We start from the raw sequence: 23,972 nt of genomic DNA, 5'->3' as shown, positions 1-23,972 counted from the left end.
TGCATGATATAGGATGCTCGGGGCTGGTGCACTGTGATGACCCAGAAGGATGAGATGGGGAGGGAGGTGGGAGAGGGGTTCAGGATGGGGAACACATGTTCACCCATGGCGGATTCATGTCAATGTATGGCAAAACCAATACAATATTTTAAAGTAATTAGCCTCCAATTAAAATAAATTTATATTAAAAAAATAAAAAATAAATAAAATTTTTTAAAAAGCAGAGACATTACTTTGCCAACAAAGGTCCATCTAGTCAAAGCTATGGTTTTTCCAATAGTCAGGTATGGATGTGAGAGTTGGACTATAAAGAAAGCTGAGCGCTGAAGAATTTATGCTTTTGAACTATGGTGTTGGAGAAGACTCTTGAGAGTCCCTTGGACAGCCAGGAGATCTAACCAGTCCATCCTAAAGGAAATCAGTCCTGAATATTCATTGGAGGACTGATGCTAAAGCTGAAACTGCAATACTTTGGCTATCTGATGTGAAGAACTGACTCAGTGGAAAAGACCCTGATGTTGGGAAAGATTGAAGGCAGGAGGAGAAGGGGACGACGGAGGATGAGATCGACAGAGAGAGGATGGCATGACCAGCTCAATGGACATGAGTTTGAGTAAACTCTGGGAGTTGGTGATGGACAGGGAGGCCTGGTGTGCTGCAGTCCATGGGGTCCCAAAGAGTCGGACCCAACTGAGAGACTGAACTGAACTGAACTGGGCTTCTAGAAAGACTTGAAGTGCTGATGCTTGAAAATGGGCAACTTACTAGAAGCAGAGATTTTTAGTGCAGAAGAATTTAAGAAAGTTAACAATGCCATCCACCCGTAGTCCATGCTGTCACACTCCCATCCTACCTTTGCATTTACTGTTTTCCCCCAGTCTTCTGCTTAAATTTGCCACACCTTCTCCCACCCCTTTCCACTTTCCTGCTTTATTTTTCTCCGTAGCAATGGTCACCACGTATTCTAGTTTTTTATTCACTGCTTGTCTCCCCTTCTGCCCCACCAGAATCTGAATTCTTATTTTATATAGCCTGCTTTTTTCCTGCTCTATATTCAGTGCTAAAAACAGTCCTTGGAAATAGTAGCTGCTCAGTAAATGTTATGGAAGGAAGGTGTGAAGGAACAAGGGAAAGGGAAGGGAAGGAGGGAAGAGAGAGAGTAGAGGGAGGAAGGGGAGAGGGGGCTTGGAAGGAAAAAGGATGTTAGGAAAGAAGAATGGAAGGAAGAAAGGGAAGCCTATTCTAAAAATACCTGAACTCCTGGCAAGCTTTTCAATACATTCAGGTAAACTCGTGGATGACTTACAAATTTATTTTTCTTGGCTCACTAAAAAAAGCTGAAAAATTTCCATAGAATATCAGATTATAAACTTTTCTCAAACAATCAGGTCTGGTTAACTGGGTCTGTGCTCCCATACCATGCCAGTCATCTAGACGTGGGGACATGGGCTAGAATGACTTAATAGGCCAGAGAATTTAGGGATGGAAGCTGATATCTCTCCTGGATTTCCTGAATGGCTTGGAGCATCTCGCTATGGATGTGTAGCCCAGGAAGTCCTCAGAATAATATAGATTCTTATGGAAACCTGTATTTCCAAAGGGGTTTCAATGAACAGATCATGCCCAGGACTTTAAGTCCTGGTTCACTCAGACCAGAGACCCCTGGGGCTTACCTGAGAGGAGCAGGTGTGCCCAGACAAACCCTCTACTGATCCTCTGTCCCAAGAATTTTCCCTGGAGAACCTGAACTCTGCAGCCCTCTAGTGAGGATGTTGGTGTAGATATGTTAAGACATCTTCACCCACTGCAGTGATGGTATCACAAAGCAGCTTTAAAATATGCTTAATATATGATTCCACCCCCATGCATCTGTTCATTCATTCAACAAATACATATTGCACACCTACTAAGTGCCAGGCCATGTACTAGGTACTGTGTATTCAAGTATTGAAGAAGACACATGATCCCTGCCCTCACAGACCTCAGAGTATTGTCAGGAAAGAGAAACAGGTAAATAATAAGTGATAGTGTATTGCACAAGATAGTATCAAAACACAGCAGAGGCTCTGAAACTGTATACTTAAAGTTCAACATGTAGAAAATAGCAGATGTTCAAAGCTTTTCCCTAAACTGCTTGGGGGTAAGTTCTAGGGAAATTTAACTCATTTTTAAATTTATTCTTATAGGATACTTACAACATATATAAGCTTTCTCTGGAGTCCTTATTTTGAAATTTTTAGATGTAATTGTCTAAAGGCCACTTTGTCTCACTTTACCTACACAAATATATGAAAATATTTTTGTCTTAGTAGCTGAGCCCACCCTTTTGCATAAATCTGATCAATCTGAACACTTTCTCCAACCTACCTAAATTATGGCTATTTTCATTACCAATACTACTTACACCAGTAAATCTATCTACTATCATTTCTAGTTATTATTTTATTCTATTAATTATGTTTTTATTTTATAGTGTACACAGTAGTAAATATTATTTATTGTGGTAAATATATAAAACATAAAATTTTAAGCATTTTTAAATGTACAGTCAAGTATATTCACATTTTTATGTAACCATCACCACCACCCAGAACATTTCATCATCCCAAGCTGAAAATCTTTACCCTCTAAACAACAATTCCCCATTCCATTCTCCCCCAACCCTTGGTAATCACTTTTGCTTCTGTCTCTATGCATTTGTCTATTCTAGGTACTTTGTATAAGTGAAATCATACAGTGTTTATTCTTTTGTGATTGGTTTATTCTGCTTAGCATAATGTCTTTAAGTTTGGTCCGTACTGTAGCATGTATCAGAATTTTATTCCTTCTTAAGGCTGAATGGTATTTAGTTGTACATATATACCACATTTTGGTTATCCATTCATCAGCTGATGGACATTTGAATTGGCTATTGTGAATCATGCTGCTGCTGCTAAGTCGCTTCAGTCGTGTCCGACTCTGTGCGACCCCACAGATGGCAGCCCACCAGGCTCCCCCGTCCCTGGGATTCTCCAGGCAAGAACACTGGAGTGGGTTGCCATTTCCTTCTCCAGTGCATGAAAGTGAAAAGTGAAAGTGAAGTCGCTTAGTCGTGTCCGACCCTTCGCATCCCCATGGAACGCAGCCTACCAGGCTCCTCCGTCCATAGGGTTTTCCAGGCAAGAGTACCGGAGTAGGTTGCCATTGCCTTCTCCGATAAACATAGGTGTACATATGCTTATTATGTTCATGTAGTGCTCCAAATTTTTCAAAGTACTTTTGTGTCTACAGCTCATAAACTCTGGGAGATAGTGTAGTTAGTCTTTTCCTCTTTTGGCAAATAAGAAGTCCAAATTATTGAAAAATTAAGTCACTTATTAATACAGGGATAGTTTCTGACTCAGCCTAGAGAATCTTTCTCTTATCATACTTATTATTTTTCATTCCAGTAATCCCTTCACCAGCAGGGATGCAAAAGGAAAAATATCCTCGTTGAGTTGCAATTGTAGGGCAGAACAAAAGTCTTCATTTAGTTGGACATGCTAAATGAAGTCAGTAGGCCTGCAATTTGGGGAAAAAAATCAGTTTTAAAAATTTATCTTTCAAATATCAGTGGCAGCTATTTTTTTTAGCAAAATGACTTTCTGGGCCAGCTAATCCAGATCTAGCCTTCTCTTTTCCCCCTCAACTGTACCATCGCTCATAAAACTCAGATTTCCCATGTACTTGAATCTGGAAAGTATGTCTATAACCCAAATAAAATATCTAAATCTTGATTACTCATGGGTTTAAATCATACCTGATATAGTTTCACATTCTGTTCTTGGATAACAATCTTTGTTAAATTCCAGAGATACCAATGCTCTGAACAGAGCTTTTGAAAAGTTGAGAGGTGCTCAGATGACCTTTGAGGGAGGAGAGTGGAGGCTGGGTAGATATGCGTGGCAGAGCCCGTGGTGCTATGTCCCTGATGCTGCCCTTCCCAGCGAGGGTCCAGCTGATTTGTGCTGGATTTAGTTTAGTTTGTCTAAACTAAATTCATATGTTCCTTTATGTCAATATTATTAGGCTAGATTTAGTTTTTTTGAAATAGTGCTATTATTTGTACAACTTCTTGTAGTTTCTATTGGTTTAAAAAGATATTTGTAACAGTTAAAACTGCTCAAAGTAACACTTGTGTTAATTTGATTATGTATAGACACACTATGGCATGTATAAAATGATATTAAAATTTGCTTTGTCTTGAAAATTTTGAGATTTAAAGACTACTGGAAACTCTGGCAAAGACTGTTTGAAATCATCAGTACTCTTCTTAAACAAACATAGAATTCCAGTCAGTCTGTGGCTGGTCAAGGGAATAGGATACCCTTAATTTGCTGTCTGGTCCCCAGCAAATCAAGCCAAGTACCTTCACTTTACAGTCTTGTCCCCCCACCCCGCCCCCCGCCACTTTATCTTAAGTTGAGAAGTCAAGTGTTTTTTTTATACCTCAACATGGTCCAAGATTAGGCTGTTGTTCTCCATTGAGGGTACAAAAAAAGAGGATGAAATGCCTGTTCTTGGGGACTTTCCAATCCAGTTCTGTTGAGAAAAACCTCCCCCTCTTTACCAGATGTGACTCCTAGGTTTGTAGCTGTTTTCTGAGGAAACAGAGAAATAGAAATCTGTGGAAGTCAATGGCATGCTGTGCTCTAGCCCTTCCTGTAGTTGCCTCAGAAGAGATCACAAAGGGTTAAGATTAATGTTTAAAGCTCATACCCATTAATTTGAAAACAGCCACAACCCCATTACTCACATGGGTAAAGAGACATAAAATCTTCCCAGAGAGGAAATATAAAAAGCTGATGAAAATCTGAAAAAAAAAAATTTTGGTCTCAATGGCAATAAACAATAATAATACAAATTAAAATGAGACACTGTTTTCTCCACATACTTCATAAGATTTGGAGAATATTAAATTCAGTGCTGGTGGGAGTGAGGTGAAGTGTTTATTCTCATTAACTGCTGGTAGTAGTTTGAATTAGAACTATATTTCTAGAAAATAATTTTCTAGTATCACACAATATTGCTTTTAATGATAGAAATCTTAGAACTAGTCTCAGTAAGTGATCAAGATACTTTATGGACAGAAAATTGATAGCATTTAAAAAAATAGAAAAGTTGTAAACAAACTAAATGTTTAGTTGCTTTAGGGTATAGTTTATTATTTTTTATGTACACAAAAATGAATTATTATGCATCAAATATTCACATAAATCTTTTTCTTATTAATTTTTAAAACATGGAGAAATATCTGTCATATTTTAATTAACAAAGAATAATTGTATTACAAAGAGTAATACAAATTATATATAGTTTGGGATCAATTATTTTGGAATAGTAGAAAAAGAACTACAGAGAAATATATAAAATTTTAACATTGGTTATCTATAGGGGAGTGTTTATAAGTGATTTTTTTCTTTCATTTTTAACCTTTTATATATTACACAAGTATTCTATAGCAGTCAGAAAAAAATATGTAAAATAAGTGGTCAGAAAAAGAAAAAAAAAAAAAAAGTGGTCATGTGGATGGATATCCAGAACATGGTTCTAAGAATAGAGACTGTGAAAATATTGTTGACTTATTTATTCTTCCCATCTACTATCTGTATGACTTTGGGATAAATCACATAATGAAGCATGTATTTTCTCATCTATATAATATCATATTAAACCTCCTCCCAAGTTTGTTAGGAGAATCATTTGAAGTGACAAATATGAAAAATACTTTCAAAATTATAAAATACTAAGAAAAATCTAAAAGATGAATTGAGGTTGACCTTATGACATATTTCTGTGTGGTGACTATCAAGTGTGAGGGTATAGACTGTGGCCATACAACATAAAGAAACCACAAGGCCTAACTGAGGGCAAATTGATAACCCATTGGGTGCCTATTCTAGGGCCTTTCTTTGTGTGGGTTACCACCTGTAGCATTGGCTATCTGGGAAAGTGGTGGTAAGGGACGGGGGATATAAAGCTTGGTTGGCAATGCAGGCCAGGCCATGAAGGGATTTAAAAGTCGGGCTGAAGAATTTACAGATTTATCATCACTGGTTAGGATGGAGGCATATTAGGTGTTTCATTTGCTTTGAGCCTGGGTGTTACAGAGGCACCTGGTTTGGGGATAATGGTGGCTCAGACAGAAAAGAATCTGCCTGCAATGAGGGAGACCTGAGTTGATCCCTGGATTGGGATGATCCTCTGGAGAAGGGCATGGCAATCCACTCCAGTATTCTTGCCTGGAGAATCCTTATGAACAGAGGAGCCTGGTGGGCTACAGTCCATGGGGTCTCAAAAAGTTGGACACAACTGAGCGACTAAGCACAGCACAGGACAGCCTAAGAGTGGCCAGTTTGCTGGATAGTCTTAATGGTCAGGGGAATGGAGGAAGGAGTCTGGCTATGTCAGAGTTTTGGCAGTTCCCGAGATGATGTTCTCAACAAGAAACTTGGTGGGAGGGAAAGAGTAAATGTCAGAGAGATTTCTCAAGGAGAGAATTTGTGATAGATGGAACACAGAGAGTAAAGGAAAGAAAGACTCAAAGATATCACTGATGTGTCTTCTCTGGGAGGTGGGAAAGGGGCTGCATTCCTTATCAATCCTGCCTAAGAGACTGAATGTACAAGCCGGCAATGGCTAGACCAAATGTAACAACCGAACTCTGAGGCCAGCCTCTGAGCAGTCAGCTCATCAGAGTCAGGACTTGGCGAGAGATGGTCAGATTCCCTGTTCTATTTTAATCCCTGCTTCCAACTCAATAGTTAATTAACCAAAAAGAAAAAGAAAAAAAAAAAGAAATGCTCTCCTAACCAATCATATGGGATGCTGCACTTCTAGCTAGCCCTCCTCCTGCTTTTGCCAGCAGTGTCCAGAAAGATCACACCTTTTCTCACCTTTCCTTTTTCCACTATAATAGGTGTCATGTTCCTCTACCTTTGAGTCCCTGAAGTACACGTGATGGTGGCTGACTCCCTTGTTACAGTAAACTCTAAATAAATCACCTCTGTTTGTTCTCATTTGGATGGTCTTTATTTGTTTCTGCTCTCCTGTATCTATCCTCAGCTCAGTCACTCTTCGCAGTAGTATTATCTGGCAGACAATTTGATGATTTGGGAGAAAGCATCACTAGGAATCACTTCTGTCCCTCAAACTAACTCTGTGACTTTGGACCATCTGTTAACCCGTTGAACTCCCATTTCCTGAATCTGTAAAATGAAATGTGTCCATCACAAGGTGATGAAATTCTGTGTCCTGGTGTTCAGAAGACATAGTCTGTCACACTGTAGACTAGAAGTCCAAAGATCCTTAACTATCTACACATATATTTCCCTGCCTATAATTTTCAGAAGGAGAAAGAGAGAAAGAAGAGGGAGGAAGGAGAGCAGGGGGTGGGGAGGCAGATGGGCTCTCTCAGATCTGATCCAGTTTAAAGCTTCTCTTAACAGGGAAATGAGAGGCCCACAGTTTCCAAACTCCCTTGAATGAGGAGACCAGTGTCTGTTTTACTTGCCTAAACCTGACACTGCAGCACCTGTTCCTCCTCCAGTCTGAGCAGTGATAAAGTCTAACCTCACCGCTCTGAAGAGGGCCTGGCAACCTGTAACAGGAAGGGACGTGTCCAAGTGCAGCCTCTTCAGGAGAGGGGAATGAGAATTAGGCTGTACAGACACCAGTGGGGACTAGTTTCTGTTCTGTCCTCACTGCTCCAGAGATGAAACAGACATTTATTTGATCCTAGCGATTACACGTCCTTTCCAATTAGAACTCAGGACCTGGGAGGGAAAATGTAGGAGCGCTGAAGAGGCACTAATATTTCAACATCACATTCTGTTCTACTTGGTACCTTTTTCACCACATGAAACTACCCATGCAGGCTTTCTTGATTCTACATATTCCTGTGGTCCATTGTCACTCATCACACACATTAAATAAGGATTCAGTCGCATATGCATTCAATTCGTTTTCACAGTCATTGAGTCTTTGGTATAGTGAGAAAGAACAAATCAACATTTGGGGTTCAACATAAATAGTACATTTCTTCTGAGGTTTTCTTCTCTGAGGAAGCACAGAGCTACAATGACTTTGAAATTCGGTTAAAAGTTTGAGGCATTCACAGCTTGCTGCATGTGATGGACTTACTAATACTCTTTCTCACCTGGAGGAAATAAGTTGCTTGCTTTGAATTTCAGTTATCAAATTTAAAAGCCTTACTCCTCTGGACCAAAAGGATACAGTGAGACAGTGTGGGAGAAACTGGTTATAGACTATGTTGTAAATGTCACAATTATGAGAGAACAGGAGGCCAGAGGAGATGGGAGTCCCTGTTACTAGGCCACCCAGTGAAGCATCCAACAACACAACTCAGGTTCCTTAAAGGCAAGTCCCTGCTCCTTATTCAAGGTAATTCTTGATTATGTTTTAACCTGTGACTCATTGTATATGAATATCAGAATAGAAAAAAAAAAAAAGAAAAAAAAAAAAGAAAATCAGAATAGGAGAACACCTGAGCCCTTTCACATCTTATGCAGTTTATGAAAATCTTCAAGAAAGCACCCCTGTGGCATTTTTCATATTCTCAGGGTATATATGATTCCCCATGCCTACCCCCAAAAAGGTAGGAAAAAAAAAAACATTAAGAACTCTTAATCTACTACTATGAAACGTGGAGGAGGATATCAAGTTAAGGACAAAAAATAAGAAAACAATCCATGGATACTACTTAATCTTATCATGGTCTAGAAGTAATGGTTACTTTTGTACCTCTAAGTAAGTAATAAGAACATTCAAATTATTCCTTTTGACCAGCAGCTCAAGGGAAATGATGCTTTTTCCACCAGCTGCCTTCACCCAGATCCTTTGTACTGTTTAATTTTGATAGAAAGACAATGCCTAATAGGATAATTTCAAAATACGGAGTAATCACTACCTAGGATATTTTTTCTCTTGCAGGGGAAAGTGCTTGTATATTTTGGCTTTCCCATGTTTCTCCCAATAATGAGGCTAAGTAATGTTGTTGAACTAGAGGCTGGCTGGCTTTCAGAAGCAGCCATTGAGAAAGGACTGATCTGAAATGAGAAAAGAGGGAACCATTAAGCTAAAAATAAAATGAATGCCAAGCTTTGACTCTCTCCAGGGTTCTCTTAATGTGTCATAACTTATGCTTCATGAAGGTCCCAAGGAGGGTGGTCATAAGTCAATGTCACTTGGCTGGTTCAGTGCAGGCCATTGGGCTCAATGTGTCAGTATACTCTGCCCCTGCCCACAGGGGTCTGGGATAAACCAAGACATAAAATAACCCGACTTGCCCCTGAAGGAAGAGAAGCTGCTGCTAAAATGAGACTTGGCCTTTTAGTAAGGTCTACACATCCCTTTGACCCCAGGCCTTTTGGCAGAATTTCTCGGACTGGCATGCCACAGCTTCTTAATCTCTAAACAGCAGAAAATTTATACACCACCTCCATGGATCTCAGAAGAAATGGCCAACGATTCTCTGAATGCATGCTGTTTAAATGTTACAGATATATGGTTCAGGACTCACTATACAGAATCATAGCATTTATGGGTAGCATTATGGACGGAATCTTAGACACCATTTTAGTCTAGGAATTACACACAAGCTAGAGAGAAGACTCCTTGGCAATGTTAATTGAACACAGTGGTTACAAGCTGAGACACCTTGTATCCAGTTGCTTGGTTTTGAATGTCAGTTCCATCTCTGCACTGCTCTACCTCAGTGTCAGCATGTGAAAACTAGGAATAATTCAAGTTTCTATGTCATAGGGGGCTCTGAAGAGTAAATCAGGTAATAATATATTTAAAGTGTTTGGGGTATCTGTCAAGCTAAGTACTATATAATGTTTGCTCATATTGTTGAAGAATTTCACACAGTGCTACATAACACTTACTATACAGTTTTTAGTTCTTATTAACCACAAAAGAACCTACATGTATTTGAGAAGTGGTAAATCATGTATATGGGATACATTATCTATTCAGTTTACACAGTGTTTAGGGAATATTTTTGGACCAGTTTCGTTACTAGAAGTAAGTTCTCTTTCCCAAGGTATATACAGGGTTGGAATGGAGGCTAATTAAGAGCAAAAACAATAGGAATTAAAAACTTTATTGAATGTTCCAGTCGCCATGCTAGGTGGTTTACCAGGCGTGATTTTATTTCATTCTCCTGACAGCCCTACCAGGTTAATACTATTATGATCTCTATTTTTACCCATGAGGAAACATACTGATAACCCTTACATGCCTTTCCCAAAGCTGGAATGTTGCAGGGTCTAGCTCTAAATCTTAGGCTGTGCTGTAAGTCACACTATGTACTGACTTCTTTCCAGTGACTCTAGATTAAGAGCAATGGAAATCATAGGTTTCTGAGAATCACTTGCAGACCTGGGATAAAGACTCAGCCTCAAGCCAATAATCAACAGATGCAGATGGGTAAGCAAGAGCACAGATACAGGAAAGCAACCCTTGTAGAAACAAATGGAAAGGAATGCAGAAGTCTCTACCATGTAAACACAGTCCTAGCAGTGGCACAGGGAAAAGAGGTCAGCTCATCAGTGGTTTCCCCTCTCTCCTGAGTCTTTCTTTCATTTCAGAGTGAATTCATGCATTTTCCAGCCTCTCATGCCTTGGCTCAGCTGGTGTGTTCCACACCGTCTCCTGGATCTCAGATGGTCCTTGTCCTTTGAGGCTTCCACAGCTTGTTCGACTGCATCTGAAATCTTTCCCCTGGTTGCTGACACAATGTGAAGACTATTTTCTTACCTGACCCTGTCCTACAGGGTCCTGACTGTCCAACCATACTTTGTTACAAAATTTAACCATTATTCTTAATCTTCTAGAGACTTTGAGATTTCCCCTGCCCTTCTGGGCTAACTACTACCCTCCTCTCTATATTCACCCACAGATGACTTAGTAACATTGAAATGAAAAGATCCTTTGGAATAGGAAGTCTTAAAGTCATCATATTAATTGACCAATAATTTGGACTGTAGGATTCAAGGGTAGTTCAAGGATGGAATGTATACTCACAAGCAACAGAAGTCACACGGGTTGGGCTGTAACTAAAGGCTTGCACTATAGGTAGCACAAATCTCTGCATATAGCTAGCATGTCCCATGCATACTCCTCCATTATGTTTCTAACAATGTCACCAAAGGCCACATTACCTTGTCTACACTGTATAGAATTTATTACTATCAACCAAAATTACAAAGTTTTATTTCACAACTGCAAGTTCTTCCAACTGGTATTTGTACATTTACACTTACAAACCAAGTAAATAATCTTACATTTATCATTGCTGTAAAGATCTAGGAAGATTCAGATCATTATTCCAACATGTTAAGATCTGTTTGGATTTTGGTGATGTCAAAGCAATAATATATTAAGAAATTTGTTAAACATACATTTATCTAAAACATTGATGAAAATATTAGGATAAGACCAATAACAGTTTTTTTTTTTTTTATAAACCAACACCAGTCAGCTCCCCCTATCCCCAGTTGCTAAGAAGTATCTCTAAGTATGTTCATTCAACCAGTTATTAATCTTCCTGATTGCATTAGCTCAGCTCATATTTCTTAATCTTGTCTCCAATAACATCATGAAAGAATTACACAATGCCCCATTGAAGTTCATGTGGTAAGTAGTATTTCGTCTATTGCATTTCCTTGAACAATGCTTCCCACTAATTTGGCCAGATTTAATTTAGCTAAAAGCAATTTGACAAAAAACAATTTCGTCAAGAAGACAGTTTTGTCAAAACAATAATCTAGTTAAAACAGAATAATGCCAATCGGTGTTTTTTCAAAGTTGGTCATTTTTTGCATACTCTGGACAGAATTGTGACCCATTTTGCACCTTATATATTTTTGTTCATATTTTGCCTTTTCTCAGTGGTTTAATTTCTTAAATTTCTAGCTCATTTCCAGTTATTATTCCTATTAAGCCTTACTTATAATTTAGAATGAAACAGTCTGACTATTCAGCAATTAATTAGAAGAATGTAAATGTCTATCAACTGATGGATTATTTTTAAAAAATATACTAGGTTTCAAATGCCATATGGTAAGTAAAATATCATGTGTTAGCCATTGGAAACACATGTTAAAGGCTATCATACTTTAATGTGAAATCATTGGTTAGCCCTATTTGAATGTCATTATGTTAAACAATTTTTTTCTGGTTTGTATTTATAATTTTCCCATAATGAGCATGTGTTTGCTTAAAAAGTCTAAAATAATACATAAATCACAGTGATAGTCTATTGTTTAATTACTTTATTGGCTTCAAATAATTAGCTCCTTTTGCTTGATACTTAGCTTTTCTTGAGCAATTCCTTAATTGTTCAAACTTTTTACAATAAAGACAAAGTAATTGTTTGAAGATAAAGGATATACATAGTGATATAAATAAAAAGTTCTGAAAAGTGTAAAATAATGTTTACAGATACTTACAGCTTTATAAAGCTGTCCTATGTTTTATCACCCATAATGGAACATATAATGATGGAAGATCTTCATTTTCAATTAATTTATTGTGTTGACCAATTTGCTTTAGACCAAATTACCTTTGGCTATATGCTTTTACATGCTGTCTACCAAGCTAATAATACACTTGAGAAAAGAAATGTGACCATCAAGGTGATTTTTTTTTTTTTTAGTAAGTCTATTCTAATTCTAGGGATCCACTAGTATCTCTTTCAGTTGTTCCACAAACAACTCCTTTAACAAACCATTTTTGAACCTTGCCAGTTTGCGAAAACTAAGCAATATGTCTCAGTTCCTCTTGAAACTGTCAAAAGACAGCAATGGGGAGTAACCTCCTACTTAAAATAAGTGCCGGCAAACGTGGCTAGGATGATGTCCAGGCACTTTATTCCAAGTATTTTCTCAAGGAAATTGCTCAACTTCTCCACTATCTGGCATTTCTACAGAATCACATCAAGCATATGACGTATATTTAATATTCTCCCACCCTATAGGTATCCCGATGCTATTTTTCCCTTGACCCATCTTACTGTTACTACTGTGATTTTAAAAACCAGTGTGGTTCCAGGGCCATGATTGCTGCTTGACCCTGTTCTTACCTCCTGGTCTACATTTACGGCTGTCTGAGAGGGCAGGTGTGTAGGAGTCACCAAAAGCTCCTGGAAATTGTTAGCCATGTGTCCCTGAGCCCTGTCATGCTGCTACCAGGTACCTAGGTGATAGGTTGCACTTTCTGTTATATTGCCTAACACACCAAATTACATAGATAAAATATTTAAATTATCTTCCATCTTGTCTGTGAAAAGATACAGTCAGGTTATTAACTTCTAAGTCATAGTCCTCACTTTCCTAGAGCTTTTAAAAAATAAATGGTCTAACCATGTCTCTCAGGGTTTTTGTTTACCTAGATTTGCATGCCGGGTAATCTCAGTAAAAACTGGTAGAATGATTGAAGGAATGTGCTTCACATGGGATGTGAAATTGTAGAAGATAAATTCAGCTATTCCTTCAGCCTTCCATTCATTCAATAAAAAGTGAAAAAAAATAACAAAAGGAAACTATTAGCTCTAGAGGCAAATGAGATTCTTTAAATATGAGTTCTGTAATGGTGGTGATTTCAACAGGGTTTGGTTGTTAACAGTGACAGAGAATTCTTAGTCTTATAATTCTAGTGCTTTTGTCTACCTTTTGGAAATTCCCCCAAACATTGCGATGCTGAGAAATCAGTCTGAATACAGCTATGAGGAAAAGACTCAAGATTTTCAAAGATGAAAAACACAAGAACTTCAGTGAATCAATAGAGGAGATGTCATCCTTAGATAAAGAGAGAAATCTTGAAAAAAAAATTATGATCCCTTATTAGGCAGTTTTTCCTGAACTGACATAGGCAATATATTTCACCTTTATTCCTCCCGCAACTCTTTTTTTTTTTCCCTCCTGCTTTTAATTTTACTAAAATAAGAAAAGGAATTCCTAAGAATGGCTGTGATGTAGTGTCTGGTTAACAAAGCTAACACATTGCCTAAATATTTATTCTCACGTACAGGGTATTTGGATTGCAGATGTGCAGAAATATTGTCAGGTTAAAAATAACTCTTTCCACAAGGCAGAGGTGGGCTGGAATGCTAATCCAGGCCCACTGCTTATCCTTGTGAGCCTTGCATCCTGGGTGTCCTAGCTGTACAAAGTAAACAGCTCCAGCCTCTTTTCCTTAGGAACCTCACCTTTTCTCTTGAGTCGTTTAAAAAATAAAAAAAAAATTGTGCCGAGACTAGCAAGAAACAGGGCAACGAGAAAAGGAGAAAAATCCTCAGAGAGCCACTCCGTTCTCCCACATTCTTTATTGTGTGCCTGGTGAGGGAATTTTCTTCTCTTCAGGCCAAAGGTAGCTTAGACATTCTAATCCTTAGAGTGATTAAGTACTTTGCTTAAACCGTGTGCAGTTTATCAGTAATGTGGTTCAAAGGGTAGGCTCATGGAAATACCTGGGGCCAGGTTAGGCAGCTTAATCCTGGAAGGGAGAAAGCCTGGAGGAAGGCAGATGGCGTCCAGGTCAGGCCCCACCTGTACTGCCAATTCAGACTTTAGGCAGGGTGCCCTCGCCCCTCTGGGGTTCACCTTCTCAGCCTGAAAACTGAAAGCAACTTGTATCACAAGAATGTGCCCTTGAGGCAGTATAACAACATAGACCACAAGTCATGGGGAGAAAGACAATAACGAGCAAGAATCTAATTGATCTGTGTGGATGCAGGTTGGTGCTGTCCATGAAAAAGGCACAAAAAGAGGCTTGGAAATCTCAGGGAAAGTCTAAGGTACTGACAATTAGTCCTCATGGAAGTGCCAAAGGCAAACTAGGAGAGAAGAGGCACAGATTTAAGAGAAAGAAGTAGCATGAATATAGGTGTAGGTCTTCTCCTTTACGGCCTACAGAGCACAGACAGAAGATTCAGCATCTTATCGTCCCCTCCAACAGAGAGAGATGTTACAGTGATGCTCTCTTAGATCATTTGGATACATGAAAGTATCCAGTGTTCCACCCTTGGAGTCTGAACTTGAATGAAATCATTAAAAGCACCTATGAATTTCTACAGAAAGACTGGGATTTTGTTAACAGCATTAGACAAGTAACCGCTTTACATGCATACTGTTGAACTTGTTCTGCAGCATCTTTTGTCTGACAAGCCTCTGACTCTTAGTCTGCATTAGAGTAACCTCTAGCCTCCCAACTTCATTTGCCACAATCACAAGGAACTGGCCTGCACACAGCAACACCTGATCCCAGCAGTTTCCACGTCTTGTAGAGCAGTGTCAACACCATGTAACAGCAGGGTTTCACTAATTCCCCTCCCATGCTTAAATTAAACAGGCACCCAGCGACACTTAAGATACAGACCCTCAGACCTGGACTGACATTTGGTTACAATTCCACTGGGATTTTCTCTCTACAGCACTAGTCTTGCATACAGACCCATTTTCAAGTGGCAAAGATAATTTGATCCCATTTTAAAGGATACTGATTACACTGAGAACAGAGAAAAAGCCTGGTCTATCCTGAGAACATTCACACAAGTTTAAAAGTATAACATATCAATGTGACTATTTCATTTTGGAAGAATTTTTTTTAAAGCAACAGGTTTGTGTGGTGTTTTTTTTTTTTGTCTTTTAAAATCAGAGCTGTATGTGCATGTTTGACAGTAAGCTGTTATTCTTAAAGACAGCAGGAGAAGGCAGCATGTTAAAGTTTCACATTAAACAAAAAAGAGTTTTAAGAAGCATTCTCAAATTACATTCACAGTTTGAAAGTTCAAGAATTGTGGCTGAGCCCTGCTTACCTTACAGTTTCAGGTCCCAAGGGGTCTTTAAGTTTAAAGCAGTATATCAACTGCGCAGGACTGATTTTCTTGCATAAAAGTCTAATCTGTCATAGCACCCATCTCACCGGGAGGAGCCAGCCTCCTGTTCCCGAGCACCAATGAGGGAACCAAAGGAACACATGTGGGAAGTGGCTTCCTTGAAAGCCTGTCACAGTCTGCACATGCTCTCTGTGACGGAGGTGCCAAATCAACCTTGGCTGGAAGCTCACAAAGCACCTCATTGTGAGTCCCGGACATCTCTCTGGGGAGAAGAAAAGGTTATTAAAAAAAAAAAAAGGCTCTAGTCAATCTTAAGTTTGCATGCTTTTGTTGGAATGGGCCTCTCATTCATTAAAAATATAGAGGAGCTATTTTCTGTTAATCAGCTTCCTGGGGAACAAGTATAACTAATAACAATACATCTATATATTGAGATAAGAGGGGAAGCTTATCTTTTGGAATTCTGCTACTTACTGGTCCTGGCTGGTGTGAAGGAGGGCTCCATCTCATTACTTAGAAAAGGGTCTACTCCATAAGAACTGACTGGATGCTTTATTGGAACAAAGCTCACATTTATGATTATGAGTGTGACAATAATGTTTATTAGCTTGGACCCACCAGGCACAAGGGTAAAATGAAAATCTACCATATCTCTGTTATAAAATCATCAGTGACACTGACATAATATTTCAACTGGACTCTCCCCATCAAGTTAACTAGAAGTCATTGTGAGAAGGAATTGCACATCTTCTCACGGAACAAAGATGTACAATGACCAGAAAAACATTTGCCTGTGATCTTCATAGACACCTGCTTTAATGTGCTACAGAAAAGTGTTATTGAATGAGGGGAAAAAAGTCAAAATTACTCAAACCTCTTTAAAATCCAAATGTTAAAGTCTTGATCCATGACTACCCTTTGCTTGGAGTTTGATATTCAGTCCTTCTGCCATCTTTGCTCAGACACTAGCCTGAAACAGTTTATCACAGTGAGCATGTAGCTATGGATGTAAATAAGGTAGAAAGGCAGCACCATGAGTGGAGCAAGGAGACCCATGTTCAAGTTCTGGATCTGTTTGTATCATTAACTCTAAGCCCAGGAAAATCCTGAGGTCTCTCTGGGTCTCATTTTTCTGTTTTTTCCTGTAAAGTGAGGGAGTTAAACTAGTCCAGAAATGGAAAAGAGAATGCATGCAGTCTCTGAGTGCAGTTCGCTGGGTAGGGGCTAAAGTGAGATGGAAACATGAGTCTGTATTTCAAGGGTAGCTTTTCCTCCCAAAATAACTGAGCCAAATTGAAATGTGCACTGAATTAGGCTAAATCCACTAATTTTTAAAAAGAAGGTTGATATTCGGATATTTTAAAAATGTGAAATCTAAGTTATTATATATGTAACTTATTCAAAATGTTTAAAAATACTGTGAATACCAAATAAAATCTATCTGCTGGTTAAATTTGCCCTTCAGGCTATCAGTTTAATATTTGGCAACTGGTAATTTTAAACCTTATCCTGCTGGAAAATAAATAATCCAGAGAAATTAGTCTCTAAAAGAAACTGTCTTTCAGCATGGTTAGCAGTCAAAGTAGGACTTAAAGAAAAGGCTTCTAGTAATTTGTGGTGAAATTAGGGACCTTTGCTGCCCTGCTTTATGATGGTGACCACATGATCAGTGACCTCATGCATCCAGTTTTCCATGCAGGCTACCAGTCTTATCTCAAGATTGAAATACCAGAATTAAAAGTTTCAATAGGGTTCACAATAAGTAGTTAAATTCAGAAATTGAGAGGAAGAGAAGATTTCTTGACTTGATGAATAAAAGAGATGTTGGGTGGCTGAGTGGGGTGGAGATGCATGCAAAGCAAAGTTGACTGAATAAGCCTTTTCTACATCAAAAGGCAAAGTTAACAGTGAGATTACTCAGTCCTCAGGGTCTGAGCCCTCTGAGCAATGCTGTCCTTCGTGAGCCACTGGATGAGCTCTAACTGGGTGGAGAAGGCCACATTATGAATGCTGACTCATCCTTGTGAGGGAGAGGGTGCTGATTCAGCAAGGACCGAGGCCAAAGTCCTGCAAACATGCTCAGTAAACATTTGTCCTGGCTGATGGACCCTGGCCAGGAGACTAGACCAAAGACCAAGACAGGGAAGAGGTGGTTTAGTCTCTAAGTCATGTCCAACTCTTGTGATCCCATGGACTCCTCTGTCCATGGAATTCTCTAGGCAAGAATACTGGAGTGGGTTGCTATTTCCTTCTCCAGGGGATCTTCCGGACCCAGGAATCAAACCCAGGTCTCTTGCATTGCAGGCAGATTCTTTACCAACTGAGCGATCAGAAAAGTCTAATCCTTCAAGACTCAGCTGTAATCTCAATCATTTTATTCCAGGAAATCCCTCTCTTAACCTCTTAGGCAGCCTTTCTTACAGAACATCTTTTATTTTATTTTATCTTGGTATAGTACTTAAAGTGGATTTTTAATTTTATTTTATTGTCTACTTCTCTGTCTACCACATTAAACTATGGATTGGTTGAGGTAGGAATATCATTCTCATATTTCTTTAATCCAGGAATTTAGAATATTCTGTGTCTAGCTCAGGTAAGTAACTTAATAAATATTACTCAGCCGTTAAAAAGAATTCATTTGAACCAGTTCTAATGAGATGGATGAAACTGGAGCCCATTATACAGAGTGAAGTAAACCAGAAAGATAAAGAACATTACAGCATACTAACACATATATATGGAATTTAGAAAGATGGTAACGACAACCCTATATGCAAAACAGAAAAAGAGACACAGAAGTACAGAACAGACTTTTGAACTCTGTGGGAGAAGGTGAGGGTGGGATGTTGCGAAAGAACAGCATGTATATTATCTATGGTGAAACAGGTCACCAGCCCAGGTGGGATGCATGAGACAAGTGCTCGAACCTGGTGCACTGGGAAGACCCAGAGGAATCGGGTGGAGAGGGAGGTGGGAGGGGGGATCGGGATGGGGAATAAGTGTAAATCTATGGCTGATTCATGTCAATGTATGACAAAACCCACTGAAAAAATAAATAAATAAATTATTAAAAAAAATAAATAAATATTAGTTGAATGAATTAGTGAATAGAAGTTAGTAACTGGGAGAAATACTGTGCATTATAAATGCAGTGAAATTAAAGTTATAAGGCAAATATTTGAGAGAAAATTAAGTTTAGATGAATTTTTTTCCTATAAGAATTATTTTTTTTTCTCAAAAGTATAGTCAAAATTTTTTTTTGGTTTCATGCTGTTGTGGCTTCTTATTTTGTATTTGTTCAATATAACATTCCTTATTACCATGTTTATTGCCTTTGCCATAACTCAACTTTCTAAGCCTTCTTATTTATGCTTCCTATGACCATCTATGGGAATGTTTTGGTCAACAATGAGTGTACAACTGAGAGTTCACATAAATTGGCCACCTTCAAATCTCATGTTGCTCTCACAATTACCACAGAGGGAGTGGAGGTAATTTACTCAGCTCTGAAGTATTACATGGCAACCAATGACAGCAGCAGTTTATACTGCCACCAGCATTCGGGGACCAAAGAGTGGAGTGGATAGAATCATTCTTTCACACACAGGTTTGGAACAAACTAGAGAGAGCCTCCACCGTAAATTTTAAAAATACGAGATTAATTATTCAAGATTTCAAGTGAATTAAACTTATTCTGACCACAAGAGTCTATGACTATTTGAGAAACTGATAAATACAAATAATAAAAGAATGAAGGAAAAGTTATGTAGATGATTGTTTTTGTTATTCACAACTGAATAGCAAACTATCCCCCAAACATAGTAGCTTAAAGCGTTTATCTTATTATCTCTATGGTTATATAAATTGATTGGGCCTAACTGAATTATTCTTCTGCTCCTAAGCTGCAGTTATATGGGGTTAGATAACTGGTTATCTCTTGTCTTTCTTGATAATAGACATACTAAAGGTGTGAAGTGATATCTCATTGTGATTTTGATTTGCGTTTCTCTAATGTGGTGAGAAGGAAATGGCAATCCACTCCAGTATTCTTGCCTGGAAAATACCATGGACAGAGGAGCCTGGTGGGCTACAGTCCATGAGGCTGCAAAGTGTCAGACTTGACTGAGTGTGTGCGTGCACACACACACACACACAAATGATTAGTGATATTGATAACCTTATCCTGTACCTTTGTATTTCCTCTTCAGAGAAACTCTATTCAGATTCTTTGACTTATTTTAATTGGGTTAATTGGGTTTTTTCTTTTTTGCTATTGAATTCTGTGAGTTCCTTTTATCAGTTAATGTCATAATTTATTAATTTAATTTAATTAATTAGTTAATTTTGTTTACCTTTCCAAAAAATAGATCTGAGTTTCATTGAATTTTTTCTATTGTTTTTTTGGTATTTATTTATTTTCTTCTCTGGTTTTTGTTATATCCTTCCTTCTGATAATTTTGAGCTCAGTTTGTGTTCTAATAACTTACATTGTACAGTTGGGTTTCTTATTTGAGATCTTTCTGTTTCCTTAATGTCAGTAGGCATTTATCACTATAAACTTTTTTCTTAGTACTGCTTTTTCTGCATCCCATAAGTTTTGGTACGGTGTGTTTCCATATTCATTTTCCTCAATATTAAAAAAAAATTTTTCTCTTTTGATTTCTTCTTTGGCCCATTGATGGTTTAGAAGCATGTTGTTTAATCTTTATATACTTGGGAATTTTCCAGTTTTCTTGTAGTTGATTTCTAGTTTTATATCATTGTGGGTGGAAGAGATACTTGATATGATTTCAGTCTTCTTATATTTAGTAAGACATTTTTTGGTAGCCTAACATATATATTTACCTTTACCAGTGTGCTGTATATTTTCTTATTCAGTTCAGTTCAGTCATTCTGTCGTGTCTGACTCTTTGGGACCCCATGAACCACAGCACGCCAGGCCTTCCTGTGCATCACCAACTCCCAGAGTTTACCCAAATTCATGTCCATTGAGTCGGTGCCATCCAACTATCTCGTCCTCCATCATCCCCTTCTCCTCCTGCCCTCAATCTTTCCCAGCATCAGGGCCTTTTCAAATGAGTCAGCTCTTCGCATTGGGTGGCCAAAGTATTGCAGTTTCAGCTTCAACATCAGTCCTTCAACACGAGGACTGATCTCCTTTGGGATGGACTGGTTGGATCTCCTTGCAGTCCAAGGGACTCTCAAGAGTCTTCTCCAACATTACAGTTCAAAAGCATCCATTCTTCTGCACTCAGCTTTCATTATAGTCCAACTCTCACATCCATGCATGACTACTGGAAAAATCATAGACTTGACTAGATGGACCTTTGTTGGCAAAGTAATGTCTCTGCTTTTTAATAATCTGTCTAGGTTGGTCATAACTTTCCTTCCAAGGAGTAAGCGTCTTTTAATTTCATGGCTGCAATCACCATCGGCAGTGATTTTGGAGCCCAAAAAAATAAAGTCAGCCACTGTTTTCACTGTTTCCCCATCTATTTGCCGTGAAGTGATGGGACCAGATGCCATGATCTTAGTTTTCTGAATGTTGAGCTTTAAGCCAACTTTTTTATTCTCCTCTTTCACTTTCATCAAGAGGCTCTTTAGTTCTTCACTTTCTGCCATAAGGGTGGTGTCATCTGCATATCTGAGGTGATTGATATTTCTCCCAGCAATCTTGATTCCAGCTTGTGCTTCCTCCAGCCCAGTGTTTCTCATGATGTACTCTGCATATGAGTTAAATAAGCAGGGTGACAATATACAGCCTTGACGTACTCCTTTTCCTATTTGGAACCAGTCTGTTGTTCCATGTCCAGTTCTAACTGTTGCTTCCTGACCTGCATACAGGTTTCTCAATATTTTTATGTTATTAGTATTCTTTCATTTCAGCTCAAGGAACTCCCTGTCTTTTTCTTTTTTTTTTTGATAAAGCTGAGCTAGTGATGATTAATTCCTTCAGCTTTTCTTTGGAAAACTGTTTCTTCTTCAATTCTGAAGGACACCTTTTCCAGATAGAGTATTCTTGGTTGGCAGATTTATTTTTTTTTTCAGTACTTTAAATATATCATCTTACTCCCTTTTGGCCTGCAAAGTTTCCACTGAAAACTCTGCTGATAGTCTAATGGGGGTTTCCTTGTACATCACCAGCTTTTCTCTTGCTGCTTTTAAGACTCTCTTTGTCTTCAACCCTTGACACTTTAATTATAGTGCATCTCAGTGTGGGTCTCTTTAGGAGTCATCTTTTTAGGTACTTTACGGGCTTTCTGGATCTGGTTTCTGTTTCTTGCCTTAGATTAGGGAAGTTTCAGCCATTATTTCTATGAATAAGCTTTCTTTCTGTCTTCTCCTTTTAAGATCTATATAATGTGTACATTTTTCTGCTTGATGGTGTCCGACGAGTCCCTAAAGATATCTTCATTCTTTTTTCTTTTTGTTCCTCTAATTGGTTGAATTCCACAGTCCTGTCTTCGAGTTTACTGATCCTTTCTGTTGCTTGATCTAGTCTGTTCTTGAACCTCTCTATTGAATTGTTCAGCTCAATTGTTGTACTCTTTAGCTCTATGATTTTTGTTTAATACTTTAAAGAATATTTTAAAAATAGTTTCTCTCTGTTGAAATTCTTACTTTGTTCTTTCATTGCTCTTCTGACCTTGCTAAGCATCTTTGTGAGCATTATTTTGAGCTCTCTATTGGATAAATGACTTAGCTCCATTTTCCTTTACTCTCTGCCTCAGTTTTTATTCATTAGATAAAACAATCACCTCTATAAGTCTTGACAAACTCATCTTATGTAATAGGTGATCCTTGTCAAAAACCCAGCCCCAGCTTCTGATTGCCCCTCAAACCTTTACATTCCACCATCTTTTTCTTACTGGTTCTCAGTAGTTGAGGCTGTGCCAAGATTCATCAGTGTTCCAAAAGTGAAGATCACAGTCAGCACCTAGATGCAGGCTAGTTAGAAGCTAAACCCTTAGAAGCAGCGGGGAAAGTGTGTAATTTAAATCCCTTGCAGGGAAACGCTGGGATATGAATGTTTTGCCTGTTCCCTCTGTACTTTACACAGGTTAGGGTTAGGGTTAGGGTGGGAGTTGCTTCCACGCCTGTTTAAAAGCTGCTTCTTTGTTTGCTATGATCTTGTGAGATTCATGAAAATAAACCCTCCTGGCTATACAGCTGGATGATTTAGGGGCCCATCTCCCAGGTGGCAGCCGTAAGAGTTTGGGCACTAGATGTGGGCACAGTCTCATTCCAAGTAGATACTAATGACTTGATTTTAATGTTTGAATGAGCTAGGGATAGAAGGTAGGTAAAGTGGCCACTGGTTCTTTTGGATTCTAGAGAAGATCACGATGAGCACCTAAATGCATGCTAGTTAGAAACTGGACATTCAAGCAGCATCTTGTAACATATTCAGTCAGACTCCTTTTTGGAAAAGAAAGACTGGGAGTGGGTATTTTTGCCTGGTCCCTCTGCACTGAACCCAGGGAGGATAGCCATAATGAGTGTTTGCACACCCATTAAGAACTGCTTCTTTGATGCAAATTGTATATAAGGGATGAATATCCAAAATATAAAAAGGACTTATACAACTCAGTAACACACACACACACAATTTTTTTTAAGTTTTGTTTTTTTTTTAAAAATAAAAGCTGGGTAGAGGAACTGAGTAGATATGTTTCCAAAGAAGGCATGCATGTCATTAAGAAGTACATGAAAAGATGCTCCACGTCAGAGAAATGCAAATGAAACCTCATGAGTTACCACCTCATGTCTGTTATCAAAACGATAAGAGGTAAGTGTTGGCAAGTATTCAGACAAAAGAGAACTCTTGTACACTGTTGATGGGAATGTAAATTGATACAGCCACTATAGAAAACCTTGTTCATCAGGAAATTCAAAATAGGACTACCATATGATCCAGCAGTTTCACTCTTTTGGGTACGTATTTGAAGGAAACATAAGCACTATCTTGAAAAGATATCTATACCTCTATTTTCACTGCAGCATTATTTATAATAGCCAAGACATGGAAGCAACCTACATGCCCATGGTAGATGAATAAAGAAGATGTGAGATAGATATATATATATATATT

The 23,972-nt window shown here is 38.4% G+C and overlaps 1 long non-coding RNA gene across 1 annotated transcript in view; it reads right to left on the bottom strand.

Moving 5' to 3' along the window:
- The window catches only part of LOC122447089, a 142,520-nt gene extending 126,540 nt beyond the window's left edge, over positions 1–15,980 (bottom strand). Inside the window, exon 1 of the long non-coding RNA XR_006271127.1 lies at positions 15,860–15,980. This is a non-coding gene — a long non-coding RNA (uncharacterized LOC122447089). The remainder of the gene's footprint in view (positions 1–15,859) is intronic.
- Positions 15,981–23,972: the final 7,992 nt, after the last annotated feature.

Source organism: Cervus canadensis, chromosome 9 (assembly GCF_019320065.1).
Source record: "Cervus canadensis isolate Bull #8, Minnesota chromosome 9, ASM1932006v1, whole genome shotgun sequence".
In the NCBI taxonomy this organism is placed as follows: domain Eukaryota; kingdom Metazoa; phylum Chordata; class Mammalia; order Artiodactyla; family Cervidae; genus Cervus; species Cervus canadensis.
Note: the sequence above shows the minus strand (reverse complement) of the source record. Positions and strands in the feature narration are given on the sequence as shown.